This window comes from Lucilia sericata, unplaced genomic scaffold, assembly GCF_015586225.1.
Source record: "Lucilia sericata isolate MDLA Ls3-8-SP2 unplaced genomic scaffold, ASM1558622v1 Contig000245F_arrow, whole genome shotgun sequence".
NCBI lineage: Eukaryota > Metazoa > Arthropoda > Insecta > Diptera > Calliphoridae > Lucilia > Lucilia sericata.
Window position 1 is genome coordinate 270,184 of NW_023994271.1, and position 20,734 is coordinate 290,917.

Sequence of the window (20,734 nt, forward strand, 5' to 3'; positions counted from 1 at the left end):
GATCACCGTGGAATAGGCCAATACGGCAGATGTTCACGTAAAAAACTTCGACATTCATACCCTTCACTTTCATTAAAAATTAACTTATTTTTATATTTTGAATTAAACAGTGGATTTTCTATATTTAAATCGGAATAGGTATTTTTTGCCAATAAATGAAATTATTTTCCAAGTTTACTCTACCTAATTCAACCATTTTTTCCAAAGATTTACAATATCTAATCTTAAATTAAAGCAATATAAAACAATGTTTTTAAAGTGTTCAAAAATTTGGAATAAAAAAAGAAAACAACCACAAAACAAATTTATACTTTTATATTAAAACGGTTATGTATAAATGTGTGTAACGAATACATAAAGTATACATATGTATGTACATATCCTCGTATATGAGGATATGTCCGCATGTAAAATAAATAAAATTACTAAAAACCAATAAAAATACTTCGGCATATAAAAAAGAAAACGAAAGTATTTTTAAAAGCTGCTTAACCATATTCTATGATGGTGCGAGGGCATTCTTCTGCTTCCATAACAATTACCATTTTAAATGATTTTGATGGTTTAGTAGGGTAAACAAATTGATTATTAAATCTGTATAAAGAAATAATAAACTGACTGAATAGCTGTAAATAATGTTTAACACAATACCTCTCAAAACAAGACAATATAATAGAATTGAATGCGTAAATTCCCTTTAACAGTAAAAAATCTTCTTGTAGGTTGCAAAAGAACATAAAAGGATACATATGCGACACTAAGCAAAAAATCTCTTAAATATGTAAATTTTTTTATGTATCACACTTTTTTGTGTCTTTATGATCCAAACATGACTCCTAAGTTATGTTTATGCCCAGAGTTTGTGGTTTTTATCTTTTAATTTTAACTTCATCTGAACGTTTTGTTAGGATTTTCTGAACACTTTCCTGGCAACTGAAACATTAAAGCGGGAATGAAATATGTTTGAATTATATACCTTAATCTTAATAACAACAAAAATTATTTTAAAGTTTATAGATCTCTTAAAAATAGAACTGTATTACAACATTAACAATAAACTATGCTGAAAATATGATTAAATATTTTAAAAAAAAATTTGATATTTAAATATTTTTTTATATTCTGCATTTATCATTGTATAAAATGTATAAACAAATAAAGTAATATTAAAAATTTGAAAATAAATCAATTTTATCGGAGCAGGTCTAATATGCAATAAAAAAATAACTGAACATTGTTTATTTTAAAATAAATAAAACAAATGATGTCGGTTGGGCACAAAACAAACATTTGCTTATCTTAAGTTATTTTTTTCTCGACTTCCGCTTAACTCTTGGCAGAATACAACGGAGAAAACAATGAATCGTTATGATGCCTGCGGTACTGTAAGTTCTAGCTGTATTGGTGCGTAAGTTTAATTGTATTGTACTTGGCAGTACCCAGTAGTTCGGTGGGATAGTCCCGAATTAGTTATTTAACCTATCACTTAGAGTTACCACTATCTACCCGACTACCCACAAGAGACAGTCAGAAGGCTAGTTTATATGAGTTAATGCATGACAATGAACCTTTTCGCTAACGTTTATTTTTTAAGTGATATTAGATTATTTGGGTGCAGTAAAACGACGACTATATTCACTCCCGCTTACAAAGGGGACGCTAAAGTAATGACTGTCTTCACTATCGTTTACAAAGAATAAATTCTTGACGAAAGGTGAATTAATGACAACCAGGTGGTTAGAAGTTAGTGGTAATGACAGTCTTTTTCAGACTCTTGTCGAACTGCTGGGTATTTTTTTTTTTTTTTTTTGTATTATATTGTGCCTTATTTCTGATTCAATTAACACTTGTACTTATCTCCCAGAAGCATGACTCCGAAAAGTTTCGTTAACACATTAAATTTTTTAAGCAAAAAGATTCAGAGTTTTAATTGAATGATAGTTATACATTAAAGCGCTTTCGAAACATTTTAAAAATCTCTGTTGATAAACGGTATATTGTGTATGTAAAATAAATGGTTAAAAATAAGTTTAATTATGGGTGACTTCAATAGAAACTAGGGATGCCAATCCCGAAATCCCGATCCCGAAAATCCCGGGATTTTTCGGGATTGGCAAATCCCGAATCCCGGGATTTGGAAAATAAATCCCGGGATTTTTTCGGGATTAGGATTTGTTTCAAAAAACTGTTTTTATTTTCTTTTTTTGAGCCATAATTTTCATTAATTTGAAAATTACGATCTTATTTTATTTTTGACTCATGCAAAACAAAATTCCGCAGAGCTAATTTTATACATATTTGAACCTTTTATTTTTTAAAGTGGTATGAGTCCATACACATAGCACATATAAATTTATTTATTCACTTCGTTTTTATACCTTACACCACTTTAGTGGGGAGGGTATATTGGGTTTGTGCAGATGTTTGTTACACACAATAATATTGGTCCTATACCTTAAAGTATACCAATCGGCTCAGAATCATTTTCTGAGTCGATTTAGCTATGTCCGTCCGTCTGTCCGTCCGTCCGTGTAAACCTTGTAATCAAACTACAGCAATTTTGAAGATAATTCAATGAAATTTTGCATGATCTTCTATTGTACTAGAGACGGATCCTATTGAAAATGGATAACATCGGTCCAATATTTGACCTAGCCCCCATACAACTGAACCCCCCAAATAGGGTTTTTAAGTTCATAATTATGTTCAATATACTCGTAACTCGACAAAAAGCTGCAAAACCAAGTTCTATACTAGCCTTCATGACCCTGATGTATTTTTTGATGATGCGGCCTCATTTGACCCTAGCCCCTATGCAAAGCCCCCTTCGAAATATGACTTAAATGTACACAATTTTATTCAACAAAAAATAGCTAAATTATATCTGAGGCAAGGTACAATTCAACTTAGATGCTTTATTATGAACAATAAATCACATTTTATTTTTATAACTGGTGCAGGGTATTATATGGTAGGCTTCGCCCAACTATAACTTTTTACTTGTTAGCACATTGCAATGTTGGTCGTAGACCGACCCAAAAAGTATACACATTCTGTGTCTGTAAGCTGAAAACACGAGTTAGAAGACTCATTCTATTTGGGCTGCAAATTTGGACCAAAATTGACATAAAAAAACCTAATTGGACCTCCTCTGAAAATCACATTGATGCTGATATTAATATCAATACATTACAATATTTTGATGGTGGGTATTTAATTTCGACACAGTCGAATACAAACTTTATTTTTCAATACTAGAGGATTTTACATTTCTAACTTTCTACAAATCTGAATGATACCGGTAAAGGTAAATTACCTTGAATGCACCAAAAATTTTAAATTAATACTACGAATATAATAATATGTTCCAAAACTAATATGTATTTTGAGTAAAATTCCAAATATTTTTCAAAGAATAGGTTCTAAATTGATGTTCGAATAATTTAATTGGTATCTGTTATAATTATTAGTTCACATGGAACAGTATGAGGTTTTAAAAAGTGCTTATGTCTAATTTCGGAACTTGATATTTATTTTTATTTAGGAAGTAAGTATGTATTTAAAAAGTTTCAGAAATTATGCAATTCTGAAAGTTTTTATTTAAAAATTGGAATTAATTGGATTGTTTTAATTTAAATATATCTTCTGTCTGTTAAATTTCCACAAAATTAAACAATTTTCTTTACAAATATGATGATTTAAAGATTTTCATATATAAAATAATTAAATTCATGTAATCCCGAAATCCCGTAAAATCCCGAAATACCGAAAAATCCCGGGATCCCGAAAAATCCCGGGATCCCGAAATATCCCGGGATCCCGGGATTGCAATTTTCAAAATCCCGAATCCCGGGATTTGTAAAAGCCAGTCCCGTTTGGCATCCCTAATAGAAACTCGGTTGATTTAGGAAGAAAATAAGAATTAAAAGTACTTATGTCAACTATCCATATTTAAACTTATTATTTAAATAATATTTTAACTACGTTTCATTTTGAAATTGTGTGATAGGAGGACATGGTAGGCGTTTTATATATCTAGTTTTTAGATTTTTTTTAAATTAAAATTAGTATAACTTTGGAATCAGTCATGATTTTGAAATAATTCTTTCGATATGTGAATATAGGAAAATATTTTGACTCGATGTTGTAAAAAAACTGAAGTGGGTGGGTAAAAATTTTAAAAATTAAATTTTCAAACGCGAACATCTCCAAAGCTGTTAGAAGTAATTGATAGCTACGACATGATTTTTATAGTGTTTAATTATTATATTAGTAGTTGTTTTGAGATCGGAATACAAACGGAGAAATAGAATCGTTTTGAAAACTTAACTTACCCCAGGTTTTTATGCATGTAAAATTCCTTATTATCAGACAAACTGTTTAAAAGTTACAGAATTATTTCCCTCTGTTTTTATTTTTGTACCACTGTGCGACGTACTATAACTTATTGAAATAACCGAACTTAAATTGGCCATCGTCGTTTTTAATTAACTTTCGGGGTATCTTTTTTACTTTTATAAAGATAATACCTGTTTTATTAAAGAAAATAGTTAACTGGTTAGTTGGTGAGAGATTGAAGATTACTTTTGGGGTTAGTAAGGCAGCACCTAAGATCTTAGCTCCGTGTGACCCTTACAATGGGCAGTTACATAGAATATGTGTTGATATTTAATCCTGTTGGCCACATAATCTGCAGAGATCCGTTATAGAGTTGCCTAGAGTGATGGTATCTAAGACCACAATGTCCACTACATAATCCCGTTAGTACTCTGAGATCTCTTTTATGAAGGATTTTCATTTGATTTGCTGTGCGAAATTAAAATTTTGGAACTGTGAATATAATTTATTTTTTGATATCATCCTATTACTAATACTCCAATGTATTCAAATTCGCTATTGTTGTTTTTTTTTTTTTTGTAATGCTAAATAAAATTTTTAAATATTCAAAATATTTAAAAAAAAAAAATTTAGGGCCTGTATTTTATCATTAATTTTAAGCGCTAATTGTGGAAAGTGTTTATATAAATATATTCTTGTAAATGATTGGATATTATGTTCCTTTACTATAAAAAATTCAATATTAAACATTTTGAAATTTAGTTGAAGGAGTTCGCAAAGGATAATGTCCTTATTAGACATGTGTTGATATGATCCTGTTATCGATATTTATTTGCAAGGTATTAAGGATAAAAGGTCAGATTTTTTGTACCTACCTAAAAAATATGGGAAATGTCAGAAGGAAGCAATATAAAATTTTAAATTTCACACTACTTTATTATTTGGGACAGTACCGACATCAGCTTGGAAGCAAAAAAGCTCACGATGGATATTAGTTCTTAAAAAAAACATTCGCAAGTCTCACAAGACCTCCCGAATCGAAAAGTTGGGTTGCATAAGTAAAAATTATTTCAAAATTATATAATTTTATTTTTTTCTTAAGCAGTTTATGATCCAATTAAAAATGTTAAATAATACTAAAAAATTGAATTTTTAAAGAAAATATGGTAAGATGATTTTTTAAATATAATACAAACTAACAAACGTCAAATGGTTAATATGGCAGCAATACGAGAGAATGGGACTATCACCTTTTTATACCATTAAAAAATTATTTACTAATAACTAAATTACATGTTATAGGATACAAATCCTATAACATGTAATTCTCTAACCGAAATTTTTTACCAACAGAAGTATTTTTGTAAAAAAAATTCGTATTAGAGCCAATACCCAGTAAATAATAAGGGCATACAAGATTCGACATAGTATATAATACTGTTACTTACTCTCATTATATTTTATTTTTTCAGTGTCTATGTTGTGATGTCCTTGGTAATATTGAAATTTACTCAATTTCCTTAGTGTTCATGAAAATGTTGTAGTTGGAAAAGGATATTACAAATTGTTTCAAATAGACGTAGACTGAGAATACATATATGCAGTGATGCCAGGAGATTTTTTTCAGAAATCCCTACGCTTATGAGAAAAAATCTCTTTTCTCCCTACACCCACTTTTTATTTTCCCTACACTACTTTTTTCCATTTTTTTCAAAGTTTATCTTAAAAAAATACAAAAATAACATCAAAAACTAAAATATTAGCTCCGTTTTATAATATACATATATATATGTATTTTTTTTTTTTTTTAATTTTTAGGAATGAAATTTCTAGAATTTAAATTTTTTTTCTTTCAATTTTACATAATACAAATCTTCCAACCCTGACTCTTCAGTTAAGATTAAAAAAAAAAACAAGACAATTGAAAGATTTATGGCAGTATATCGAATCGTGATAAAAATTTATTTTATGTGCCTCCAACAAAAAAATTTTCATAAAATAATTATTTTAAATAAGGTTTACTTTTCCGTTTACTTTTTGCGGTTTACTTTTATAAATTTTCAGAACATTAAATTCATTTTTTCAATCCTGAGTTACTGCATTAAGCCCCCGACTACTCTATCTATAAGGAGTCAGAATATATCGCCCTACAGGATTGGCATAATCCAATAAGTCGTTTCAAGAAAAATGGATATGAATATTTAATGACATTTAACTATTTTTTTAATAACTTTTAAACAAATCAAGGGATTTTAAAAATCTAGATTTAGATAGTTGAGGTTAATATGTTTCTCATCTAAATTGAAATTAACTTTTTAGTTGTCTAATATTCACGAAAACGTGGGTTTTAGTTTTTACGTTTACAAAAAATCGATTTCACATCGAAAATAATAGACATATTTGAAATTTGATAAATCTATATGAAAGATTTTAGTATGTCGCATGTTTTGTAGACCTCAGTTCAAGAAACCCGAATTTTGGATTATGCCAGTCTTGTAGCGATATGTAGGTACATATATTGTAGAAATTACAAGCGGAATTTTTACTAACGATACACTTAAAACTGATTTCATTTTTAATTTTAAAGTTTAATACATGAAAGAGTACATTTTTAGTTGTTAAAAACTATGAAATCCTAAAAAATCCCTACAATTTGACAATAGTAAGAAATCTTTCCCTTTTTCCCTACACGTGAAATTTTTGAAAAAAGTCCCTACAAAAAGGGAAAAATCCCTACACTTGGCATCACTGCATATATGTATGTTAGAGTGTCCCAAAAATTAGTTTTTTTAAAGAATCCGATGTAGGTATTCATTTGAAATGATGATAATGAGAAACATTTTTCTTAGTTCCCTACTAGTACAATTTTTATTTATAAATGTTTATCATTTAGTTTAGTTCATTAAATATTTTTTAGTTAATTTTTAAATTTATGTGCCCATTTTCAAGCAATTAAAATCATTTTGTGAACAAAAAATTAAGACCCACATTAAAAAATTTAACAAACTGTCTTTTAAATATTATATTGAGGACCCTTTAAAAAATGTATTTCTTATCTTTCTCGTATTCAGTACATTAATGCGCATCGTATGGAAAATATTCCTACAAAAATGTTGTTTACTGGACACTCTAGTATAAAAACGCTCATTTACTACAATACTGTAATATTACAAAATTCGGATTTTTTGAACTGAGGGCTACAAAACATGCATCACACTAATATAAACGTAAAATATAAATTGTAAAGCTCATGTTTTCACGAATATTAGATAAATAAAAATTAAATTTAGACGAGAAATATGCTCACCTCTAATATCTACTTTTTCAAACCCCTTGATTTGTTTAAAAGATAAGAGTAAAATGTCTTCAAACATTCAATGCCATTTTTATCGAAACGGGTTTTTTTTATTATGCCTTTCTTGTGGTAAACGACCGATATGTTTGTTGAATTGTGTTAGTATAAGTGTATACAAAAGTTAATATCTGCGAATATATGCTGGTTGTTGTATAAATGTATCTAAATATAAACGTGTGTTAGAATTTTACTTAGAATTTCAATGAATCTTTTTGCCCCAAAAAGGATGTTGATTGATTTTCTAACCATATCTTTCTCGTTTCATAAAATGTGATTATTTGTGTATGTGTGAATTGTATGATTACGAAAGTTTAACATTAAAGTTTTGAAAGTTCAGGATGAAAAAAATTGCCTATTTCTAGTCTAGAGGACTTATGAAGACTTAAATACTAATTATAATTTGGATTGTAAATAAATAATATTTTTGGTATAACAAATTCCTAGGTATTATTTTATTTAATTTATGTTCCTTAAATTCACAAAAAAAAAATTATTTAATTTATGCATCAATAATCAAATCAAGTTATTGTAAAACTATAAACAGAAATTAACGATTTAGCTATGTCATCCTGTCCGTCACTTTCTGAGTCGATTTAATTTGTTGGTCTGTCTGTGTGTTCATGTAAATCTTGTGCGCACAATTTTCAAGATAATTTGATGAAATTTGGCCCAAAGACGAAGTCTGCTAAAAATGGTTATATCGTTAGTCCCCATTATTTCACATACAACCGTACCCCCGAATAGGGCTTTTGACCTCATAATTGTGTTAAATGTTCTAGTATCTAAGCAAAAATTGGCAAAACTTAGTTTAATAAAAGTCTAAATGATACTGAAGATTTTTGTAAAGATCGGGCCTAGCCCCATACAAACTCCCCTTTAGAAAATGACTTGAAGGCCAAAATTCACTTATAAAGACTAATAACGCTATAAAATTCTGTATAAAATTCCAAATTCCCCTACTAAAATTTAAATGAATAGACCATATCCCCATATAAACCCTCTTGTAGAAAATCTCTTTTCTTTTTTTTGTCAACAAATTAAGGTAAAAAACAAATTAAATGCTTTATTATTAAAAAAGTAATCCACATTTTAAAAGACTCACTGGCGTAGAGTATCATATGGTCGGCCATGCCCGACTATAAATTCATACTTGTTATTTTTTCTATTTCTTTGCATATATTCTACTATCATAAAATTCATATGAAATGTCAAAGGAGGTTTTAATTTTTTCAGTTCTTCATATGTATACTATGGTATTTACCTTCAATATTTAAAACCGTTTCCCAATAACGATAATCAGTTATCGCATTGAAATACTATTGTCATTCAACATACTTGATCGAATTCCTTGATTTCGCACATAAACCCCCCCCTTACCATAATCACTGTTTGAATACTTACCAATTTCACAAAAACTTACTCATGGTTGACTAAACAGTAAACGAAAATCACGTATATTTTACTTAAATTTATTTTTTTATAAATAATATTTGTTTTTCTGTTTTTTTTTTACAAGATTGTACAAAGTACACATTTCTATTATTAAAAATTCTTTTTATACATAGATCGTAAAATAAAATTTCAAAAATAATTTTGTTGTACATATGTATGTATATTCCTGCATTGAATACACATACAATATGTACAATGACAAATATTTAGAAATCCTTCTGATTTTAAAAGTACATACTATGTATGAATACATGGAATGGAAATGAAAAAACTCTAAGACAAAAGTTTTAGTATTTATAGGTAAATAATTTGCATTTTCAAAAATATTTAAATATGCGTATGTATGTATACAATAAGATGTATAATAAAATAATAAATACGTGTTTGAGTATGTAGTATGAGTAACATTAAATATTTAAAAATAAATATAACTCATACTTAATAATACAAGACTTTACTTTTTATTAATACGGTAATAAACGTTTAATAAAGTTTTTAAAGGTTTATTGTATGGTATTTTGCATGGAAAATGTGTTAAAATAAACGTATAATATCTTTAAGTATACTGGTTTAGTAATTTAAAAAAATAAATACCAGTAAAATTAATATTTTTCTAAGTAGCAATAATTATAAATTCGGGAGAAAGCAAAAGTAATTTTAAATTCAAAACTGCATTAAGCCCACACTAGAAAGGAACTAATACTAGGTAAAAAAATCTTATAGAGATTTTTTTTTTTTTTGACATTATTCCTAAAACTGAAATTACAAATATAACTGCTTTGCATTACAAAATATACACGCAAATGTTAATATACATTATACATGTATTACCCTTAATGAAGTAAATTTAAATCTTTGATTTCTTGTACTGAATGGCGCATCCTTACAGCGATACACACACCACTTACTCCCTGGAATACAAAAAAATAGAGAGAAGATATTTACCAAGACATTTGAAATTGATATGTATACATACATAATTGTGTATACACAGTGCACGGTGGTAAATTCCGACCAAAAAATTATAACTTCTTTATCTCTTTAAATAAATAGCTGAAAATTTCCACAAGTATTTCTTATAGGTAAGGTTGCTTTGCACTGATAAAGGGCAATATCGGTTGAAGATTTCGTCTAGTCCCCATACAAGTGACCCACCTGCAAATTCCTTAAATACTCACAAATACGTTGAATATGAAGCAATTTCCATGAAATTTAGCTCAAATCAGTTTTATGCACCCAGAAATTTTACTGTATAGTAAGTATGGCGGACATTGGGTCATATTTAACTCTAGTCCCTAGAGGGTTCTTAAATGCTCATAATTGGGTTAAAAATACTAGTAAAGCAATGCAATTTGACACAAAATATTTTTATAGGAACCTAGACCTCTCGACTAAATTTTTTGACATTCGGTCCATAAATGACCCTATTACCATATAAGGCCCCCTTCGGATAATTCTCATTCTGGTTTAAAAATATCTGTTAGCTATGAAATTCGACACAATCAAGTTTTATAAGAACCTAAATGTCACTATAAAATTGTGTGAAAATTGGTCCATAATTGACTCTACCTCCCATATTAGGTTCACTTCAAAAAATTACTTTAACGCTCATTACTGGCTTAAAAATATCTGTATAGGAATGAAATTTGACACAAATATGTTTTATAGGAACCAATCAATGTTTATGGGATTTGGTCCATAATTGACCTTTTCCCCTTTATGAAGTCCCTTATGAAGTCAGGCTTTAACTGAGTGATAAATATCAGCATAAACATAAATATCAACATAAACAAGTTTTATAGGCGGTAAAATCCTTCAGTCAAATTTTATGTAGTTCGGACAATAATGAACATTTCCCTACTCTATGTGATTTCTTATTATTGATAATTTGTCGTCCCGTTCTCTATTTTTATGATGTTGAAATATATGAAAAAGTTCAGCATTTGTAATAGACAAAGTTACTAAAAATACTCTAGTTACTAGAGTTGCAGGAAATAGCAGAATAAATTTATAATATTTACTACTGATATATAACAGTAGTAGATACAATGTTCACTCAACCTCTTTTAGCCCCTTCTCCTTTTGTATAGTCTTTCAAAATTTGGACTTTTATAGCTTTTTTTAGTTTTTAAAATATGTCGCAATCACTTAATTCATCCACAATTCACAAAGAAAAACTTTAAGGAATAGTCAGAAGGCTAAGCAATAATCAAAATATGATTTTAATTGTATGATTTGAAACCATCAAAAATTTATCAGAATTAATAATTGAAAGAAAATATAAAAATTAGTAATTGTCGGTTCACCATTTCTCATAGTCCCCATACCAGTAGCTCCTGTGAAAAGAGTTTGAACAGACGTGAAGATGTTGTTTGGGAGTAATTGTGATAAAAAATAAGTTGATGTTATGTATCCTAAATAATTTTATCCTAGCCCCCATATAAGGTCTCTTTCAGAAATTTACTTTAAATCTCGTAAGTGCGTTCAAAATATCAAAAACTTGGAAGAACTTAAATCACTATCCTAGTTTTTATTAGGATCGGCCAATAAGAATAAAAAAATACAAATAAGAATATTGTATGTGGATCAGGCAATATTGACGGTAGATCCAACGACTTTAAAGCTCATAACAAGAAATTTGACATAAACATGTTTTATAGGAACTAAAATTTTTCTCTCTAACTACTATGAGATTCGGTCCATAATTTACACTATTCTATATATCTTTTTTCTTAAAGAAAATTAGTTTATTATTTCTTCCTTTAAAAAAGTATTCCACGAGTTCATTCTCATTAAATATTGATGTATAAAATGTTTAATATTTATTTTTAAATGATTTATATAACAAATTGCAAGATCTAGCACTTTTTCTTTTTGTTTTCAGAACTTAGGAATTTGCATACCACAGCAAAAGTACATGTTTAATGTTACAACAACAGCATTTTTTGATTATTTGTATTTTAAAATTAAATAAAAAGTAGATTTGTCACGTTTGCATAATAAGCTCACAATATGTAAACCCGTATTAATGCAGTTTTTTCTTTTATTTTCAGGTAAATAACATACATATAATAAGTTAGAAATAATAACATTTTGTTGGTATAAAATAAAGTAAGTTGAATATTGAATAATGTTTTTATATACATTTATTTATTACAAATCGCTCATTTACTACAAGACTGTCTTAACTTAAAAAACATACTTTCGAGAAAAACTATTGAATATTTTCGGACTTTTTTCTTTTTTAACCAAATCATTGGAATTGAAAAATTCGGCTCGTTTTAAAATGCCTTTAGACTATAAGGTTTTACGTACAATATTACGTATGATAAAAGAAGATAATAAAGGGCGTATGCTTTATTGAAACAACTGTTTTTGTTTTGTTTTGTATGCGTTGACATAAAAAGACTTCCCTGATCCAATGAAACTTACTGCTTTTTTGAAACGTCGCTTCATTACGTTTCGACTATCCCCTCTGTTCTCATCTATAGTGGGATAGTGTAAACTACTTAGTGTAAACTACTTTCTTATCAAATAAACATACGTGTAAAAATGAGTTTTTGTTTTGCAGTTTACAACAGAAACTCTTTCGTAACGAAAATAATAGCCCGATTGGCAATAATTTATGTTGTCCTATTTTTTGCGTGTCCCTTTTTTATTCACTGAGAATATAAAATTCGCAAATGACTTCGCTGAGACCAACAAAAAGAAATAAGGGACTTTTATGGCCGATTGAATTTGAAAAAAGATTTTCGAAATTTTAATATAAAAAACAACAGCTGCATTTAAGCATATGATCACTTAAACTGACAAACTACTTCTAACTACATATTTACTACTAACTAAATATTTAAGAAAACTTCTTAATATAGAAACCTTCACTTTATTATACCCTTCACCTTCGTTAGAAGAGTATTAATGTCGAAGTGCTTTACGTGAACACCTACCGTTCCTTATACCCCTACATTCATCCTGTATCATATACAATTAACACCAACTCATTTCCAACGCTTAGTCCCACAGTCACTCCTCTGTGGGGTATCTGTTGTCATTCGGCAACAGCACCGAACTTATCCCGCAATATAGATTTCACCGCGCATCAGTCTTTTAACCGCAACTTACTCTTCCCGCGAATTTGGGTTTAAACCACAGCCACTACGTGGTTCCTTAAGGAACCACAACCAACTGACCAGACAGGACAAGTCCTGTAGGCAACTGGTCACCCGTACTAACAGATTATGAGGTTCTCTGGTTAGACCCCATGTCAAATCTTCTAAGGACTTGTCAGGGAGTGAAATGTCGTTACTAGTTTATAGTCCCGGCAGACTAGAGGTACTAGTATCACCTCTTTACCCCGGGATTGCAATACACCAAGATGAGGGTTTTCATCAAGGAAACATACCCCGGGGGCGTGAGAAGGGTATATATAAGTTTGTTATTCCTTTTGTAATTTCCACAATATAATTTTCCGACCCTATAAATTATATTATATGTATATATTCTGAATCCTTATAGATAGCGTAGTCGATTAAGCTATGTCCGTGAAATCAACTTTCTGAAGACCCCAAACCTTCAATAATTCGAGAAGTATCAGCAAAATCCGTCTATAAATAACGGAGATATAAGCAAAAATCAACCACTGAAATTTCATACTAAGTAGAAAAATAATGACTGTTTAGAAATATAAATAAGTAAAATCATATATATACATATGTATACCTTAAAGATGCAAAATACACGTAAAATATTTTCTGTTTTATTATCCTTCTTTATTCGAAATGTAAGTAATGAACTAAAAATATGCTGAATAGTTTAGTTTTGCATGTCTGTAGACCGTATTATATTCTAGTATTACATGCAGGCTTACATATGTATGTATGTATGTATGTACACTTGTACATACTTAAGTAATTCATGTATACCGAGCCTTTTCTAGTTAAGGCTTGTTGCAAATAAATTATCTTACATTCTAACCTCAATTTCAACTCGTCTTCCGTTTAACGCTGTGGTCAATGTCAGCAAGTCAGGCAACTAATTTCAACAACAGTCAAAAGTGTGTCCTTAAAGCAAACAAATATTTACAAATAGTATGTATACATCGTCGATATAGTACAAGTAGACACATAAGTAAAATTTTCAATTGGTTATTTAGTGCATTATAACATGTATTTTATATCCAGTATTTATTTAAAGGTACTTACAAAAAATATTTTATTTATTAAATTTTAGTCTAATTAATCAAGAAAAACAAAACATAAATAATGCACAATTATGTGCAAGTGCTAATGATAAATTCAAATTTCCTTGATCAGACTTATATTTCCTGAAAAAATCTGCGCATTCATTTGTTTAACCAGTCTTCTAAATTAATAAGTTTTGTTTCTCTAAAAACAAAATAAATGATAATATTAATTTTCTTATTCACACACAAAACGTTTTGTGGCTCCCTTGTCCAAGTAAAACACTTTTTCTCTGTATATTCATAATATTCTATTTTACTAATATCAAAACTTTAACTTGTTTTCTTGTTTAAGAAATATAAAAAGAAAAAAAAACAAATCTTTACTGGAAGCAATTGTGAATACACGGAATGATGAACATTTTTTTGTTATAAATAATGTTTATTTTTGCAATGTCAATCGAAACCACCGGAGGTGGTGGGTTCGATTCCCACCTGAGACACTGCTTAAGGAGCGCACAACAGGCCCGATAGAGTCCTAGGTGTATTTCTTCGGATTTAATGTACATATATATGAATCCTCCTTTCAAACTAACTAACTATTAAAAACAAATGTTTGGTTACGTTTAGTTAACATCCAAGAGAATAAGCATACACTTACAGCAACTTACCTTGTCGTATATTTAGGAGGACAAATTCGATTTCGGCATGAGAACATAGATATTGTATTAGATTAAATTCAAATTGACAGAAACCATTAAGCTGAATAAGCCCTGGGATGTTCTCATCATAAATAGTTAATATTTTTCTTAACACATGGCAAAGAAATGTATTTTCGCAAGTGATAAGATTAACTATTATTGAAATTTATGTTTCATTTTATTGATTGTCAAAAAGTTTTGGTGACTATATACTACCTAAGTACATTTGTCTTTTATGAAACTTTACTCATTCAAAGGATTAACAAACATAACTAATTATGAAGCATTCGATGGATTAGAAATGATTATGACATACATAAATATTTTATATTCAAATAAACTTTTATACATCTAAGCATCTATGTACATTGTGCATATGTATGTATATGTATTTAAATAAATCATTTCCAAAGACTTGTACTTCTCAAAACGCCTGCCATAAAAGACTTAATTAACTCATGATAACTTCAACAAGTGACCCAACTCAAAAAATCTATTTTAATGAAATTTGCACTATTGGATAGTAGGTCAGACACAAATTTTCAGCTCTATAGGTCAAGAACTTCCGGGGTCAATGTTGGATATGTTGGTCATACAGGGTTTTATTCAAATGAGTGTAACTTTTCACCTATTGGTCCTAACAAAAATTGTCCAAAGGAGTTCAGATAGCATTGTTTCCATTTTTTTTAATTTTTTTTTTTTTAACTAAATTTTTTTGATTAAAAGAAAGCTTAGACAATTTTCTTTAAGGGCTTAACTTAGGAAGAAGTTTTTTCAATATTTAGCAAATAATTATGCCCAAATTTTCAAAATTTGGGTTTTTTGTTGTTTTTTTTTTTTTTGCTCAAGTGAAAGCTTAGACCACTTCATTTAAGAGTGGTTGCTGAGTGGGATTATTTGAATAAAACCCTGTATGACCAAAATGTCCAACTTAGACTTCCTCTAACTCTTGACCGATATCCTTATCCAATAGTACTAAAATTTCATCGGACCTATTGGTCCTAACAAAAATTGTCCAAAGGAGTTCAGATAGCATTGTTTCCATTTTTTTTAATTTTTTTTTTTTTTTTTAACTCAATTTTTTTGATTAAAAGAAAGCTTAGACAATTTTCTTTAAGGGCTTAACTTAGGAAGAAGTTTTTTCAATATTTGGCAAATAATTATGCCCTAGTTTTTCAAAATGGACGTTTTTGTTGTTTTTTTTTTTTTTGCTCAAGTGAAAGCTTAGACCACTTCATTTAAGAGTGGTTGCTGAGTGGGATTATTTGAATAAAACCCTGTATGACCAAAATGTCCAACTTAGACTTCCTCTAACTCTTGACCGATATCCTTATCCAATAGTACTAAAATTTCATCGGAAGACATCGATTTTAAAAGTTGGTTCACTTGACACGCAATTACCCATATGTATGTATCTTCTTTGTTATTTAATTCTCTTTTTAAAAAACAGTTAATAAAATAAGGCTTTTAAATTAAAATAAAATAAGTTAACACTTTATAAATATAGGATCGTGTTATTTAAAATACTTCACAGTTTATTACATAATTTATAATATAAAATGCATAAATTAAGTAAAAGTAAATGTTACAACTCCCACGTCCACATACACATATACTCAATTTTGCCTCCATTAATTGTCTGTTTTTATTTACTTTGCTTTATTATTTTTTCCTATGACATAAATTCCTCGCATCCTGTAATTTTAGCATGCCATTTAAATAGTTATGCAAAAAATGTGAAAGGAATGATAGTAGAAGGGAAACTGAATTGTTGGCACTTTTTTCCAAACTTTTTGTTTTACTTGTTTTATCGAGGTTTTGACACATGTTCTCTATAATGAATGTCAGTAATTTATAAATTTCAATTAGACACAAATTTACACAAACACTTGTAATAAAACATAAACAAAGTTTTACATATAACTGGCATTTAGACTGACAAAACCCATCACCATTGACCAATGACGCTTGTAAAACGTGAATATATTTTAAATAAAAGTTCATTATATTTTACTATGTCCTTATGAATGGCGGACATGTTGCGTTTAAGCACATCCTCGCAAAACAAGTATCCAGCAATCATTGTGAGTCTCTTTGTGTGCGTAGCTGTGCGTGTGTAAGTAGTTGTTACCCAACAGTTCGGCAAAGAGTCAATGCATCCGAAAAAGACAGTGATTTCCACTAACGTCTAACCACCTAATTAGCTTTAATTCGTCTTTCGTCACGAATATACCTTTTGTAAACGATGGTGAAGATAATCGTCAGCTTAGTGTCTCCTTTGTAAGCGAGAGAGTGGACATTTAACAAACAAACATAAGCTTTTGGCCTGTCTCTTCGTAATCTATGGGGTGGCGATTGACTTCCTCGTACGACAAGCACATGTTAAAATAGCAAGCCACCTGGGCAGTCGGTGGCTAGGGGTAACCCTAAGTGATAGGTTAAATACGTAGTTCGGGACTGTCCGACCGAACTGCTAGGTATAGTGCTGATAATGTTGCTGTTGTCATCATTGTCATTCGTGTAGTTTTGGATGATGATGTTGGTGGAATTGGGGAAAATGTGTATTTACATATTTAACATCTTCATTTTCATATACTCTCGGTTGACAATGATATTCATAATGAACTGTCAATAACATCATAATCACCCGCACTATATTTAATACTTTTACATAAACAAACAAATGCTTCTTTACAAACACTCTTTCACCTTCTGGGTACAAATCGTTTAGTTTTTCTCAACAACCTCCCCCCCACATTTTAACATTAAACATTTCAATGAATAAACAAAAACTAAATTTAATACATTGATTGGGAGAAATTTCAAAGAATAACTTAACAAGTAAAAAACAGTTGTAAAAATAATTGTGTATTGAAATACTTAGACTAAGTAATATAAAATTGTATAAAACAATAATCTAAACATTTAAATTTGTGAATCAAAATATTAAAAAAACGATATTTAAATTATCTTCTATTTTCTATTAAAATATTTTTCTGATATAAAGTCTGAATATCCGCCATAGTTTCCACATAATTATTCAATCATTATTTGTATTAAAAATTTTTATACCAAAAGGGACTAGTTTATGTAAGCATTAATTCAGCATGTTGACTGAATTTCATTAAAAAAATGCTTTGTTTAACGTAAGGGTGTTTACACAGACAGATAGGTAAGTGTCCTCAGAATTTCATAAGGACAATGTTACACATAGGTGTAATTATTAATACATTATTTCTTTATAGTCAGCCCCATGTGTTAATGTGTGTTAATCATATAAATACATAATGTTTAAACAAAGGCAAAGTTTACATCAATTTCGAATTTTAAAAAAATACTGATTTTCTTAAAATAAGTCAGTCCGTAAATTTCAGTTGGTAAAATTATGAGTAAAATATTTAAGTCTAATATATGGCAACCTTATTTTACCTGATTTTTTTATTATTTCAATATTGTAGTTGTTTCACAGATTTTTGTCAAAAATGTAACTCGTCCATAATTAAATTTATAAAATTATATACAAATAGTTTTATTTGCACATTTTTTGACATTTCAAAATGTCTGGTGTCAGCACTGTTTTTACTAAACACAATTTTTATAATGTTTAATGATTAAAAATAAAAATGTGTTGTCTGTCTACTGTATACATTCTGTGTTTAAAAACAACATACATATATACAGCCTTATTCATAACGATTTATCAAAGGTTTATATAACAAATTTTGTATGAAAAATTATCTTATGTATATGTTTGTCTAAAAGTCTTAATATTAAATTTGTGAATAAATAATACAAGGATTTTTTTGTCTGAAAGGAAACCACAAATTATTTTAAATTATTCTTTAGATTTAAATTGTATTTAAATCGTGAGACCAAAAAAGAATACTCTAAAAATTTATTGACATTTATAAAAAGAAATTTTCTATTTATTACCCTAAAAGTCTTCTTCACCATAACGTAATAACGACTTATTAGAGCAGTAAGTGTCAGCAATATTGTTTTTATTATTTTTTATATCCTTATTATAACTTTTTAACTTATTTTTAAACTTCATTGAAAATAATCAAAAAAATACAAAAAGCATATGAACATAATAAATTTACATTCACTCTCTCTGATATGAATGAAAGACACAAATACTTTATTGCCTTTTAATAATAAAGATCCATCAAACACCGTCTAGTATTGACTTACAAATACACAGCTTTATACGTAAATATGGACTTACTTCTTTATTTTTAGCCTTTACATTTTGTTTTCGAATGTTGTTTTTACAAAAATGAAAAAATATATATATTTTTTTGTCTAAACTAATAGTAGGCGCAGTGGACTTATACTCACAGACTATTTTTTCTCAAAAACGAAACTACTTACTTAACTCTTTATATGTAGGCGATCGTACTAAGTACTTACCTAAACCCCCTACTTGTACGCGAGTGTGGTAAGTACTTCCCTCCAATGTCTTCACCGTGGTTAAATAATGACTTAAAATGAAATTGTGTTAGTAAATATTAACATTGTGCAAGTAGCTTTTCTAACCCCTTAAGTTTTTGCATTAATACATACATATATACGAATTGGCCTAATATCAGAACAATTTAAAAGGTACAGATATTTTGAAAAAGTACGTGTTTTTCTGCACAAGGGCGAAGACTGTTGAATATGGTAGAAATCGGTCCATTATTTCACCTAGCTCCCATACAACCGAGCCTTCCGATTTATGATTTTTAGCTCATAATTACGTCAAATATACTGCTATCTCTCCAAAAGTCGGTAGAACCATTTCATAAAAGCATAAATGACACTGCCGATTTTTTTAATGATCGGTCCTCAATATGTCAATTGACCCTCATTTAGAAAATGCCTTAAATATTCATAATTACTCAGCAATAAAAGAACTTCCAAAGAAGCGAAAAATAAGTAGATTTTACTCCAGGAAGTACTGAAAAAGACCCAAAGAAGTGATGATTTTAACACCGGTTTGTCACAGGATGGATATCCTTTTTATTTGATTCCAAATTCACAACTTCTGAAATCATTCCAACTAACTTTTATATAAAAATGCATCCCTCTTCCAAATTTTATGAGGAATATTTTTTATAAAAAAATAAATATGTACTCATAGTATAAGGTATCGGCCATGTCCGACTATACTTTCCTTCTTGTTTTACTTTAAAAATTTTTTTTTTTTACTTTTAAAAATAAAGAAATTCTCTTAATTATTAATTTAAAACTATGTATTTTATACATTCTTATAAAAAACTTAAATAATTTTAAATACAAATCTGGTTTATAGTTTTTTCTTTAGTAAACAAAAATAAAATCAAAAACTTTAAAATTATTTTTATAACATCCTTCCAAAAGCATTCAAATTTCATAAAGGAATAAAAGAGTATAATTTCTAATTTTCTCTACAATTAATTATTTGTACAATAATAATTATAATGATAAGCAATTATCTACACTTTTCCTTGTCGCATCTTTCGCATTTAAATCATTAGCGTCCTTAATACCGCCATTAGTAAACTGAAATCATTCTAATAAAAACAACAAACAAATAATTTTATTCATTTATGTATGAACATTAGAGATGACAAAAAAATGTCGATTTTGCTCAGATGGGTCTTATTTTATTTATTAGTATCTAAAACTTACTGGTATTCCATTTTAGTCAAATCGGATAACGATTACCCGTGCCGGAAATCGATT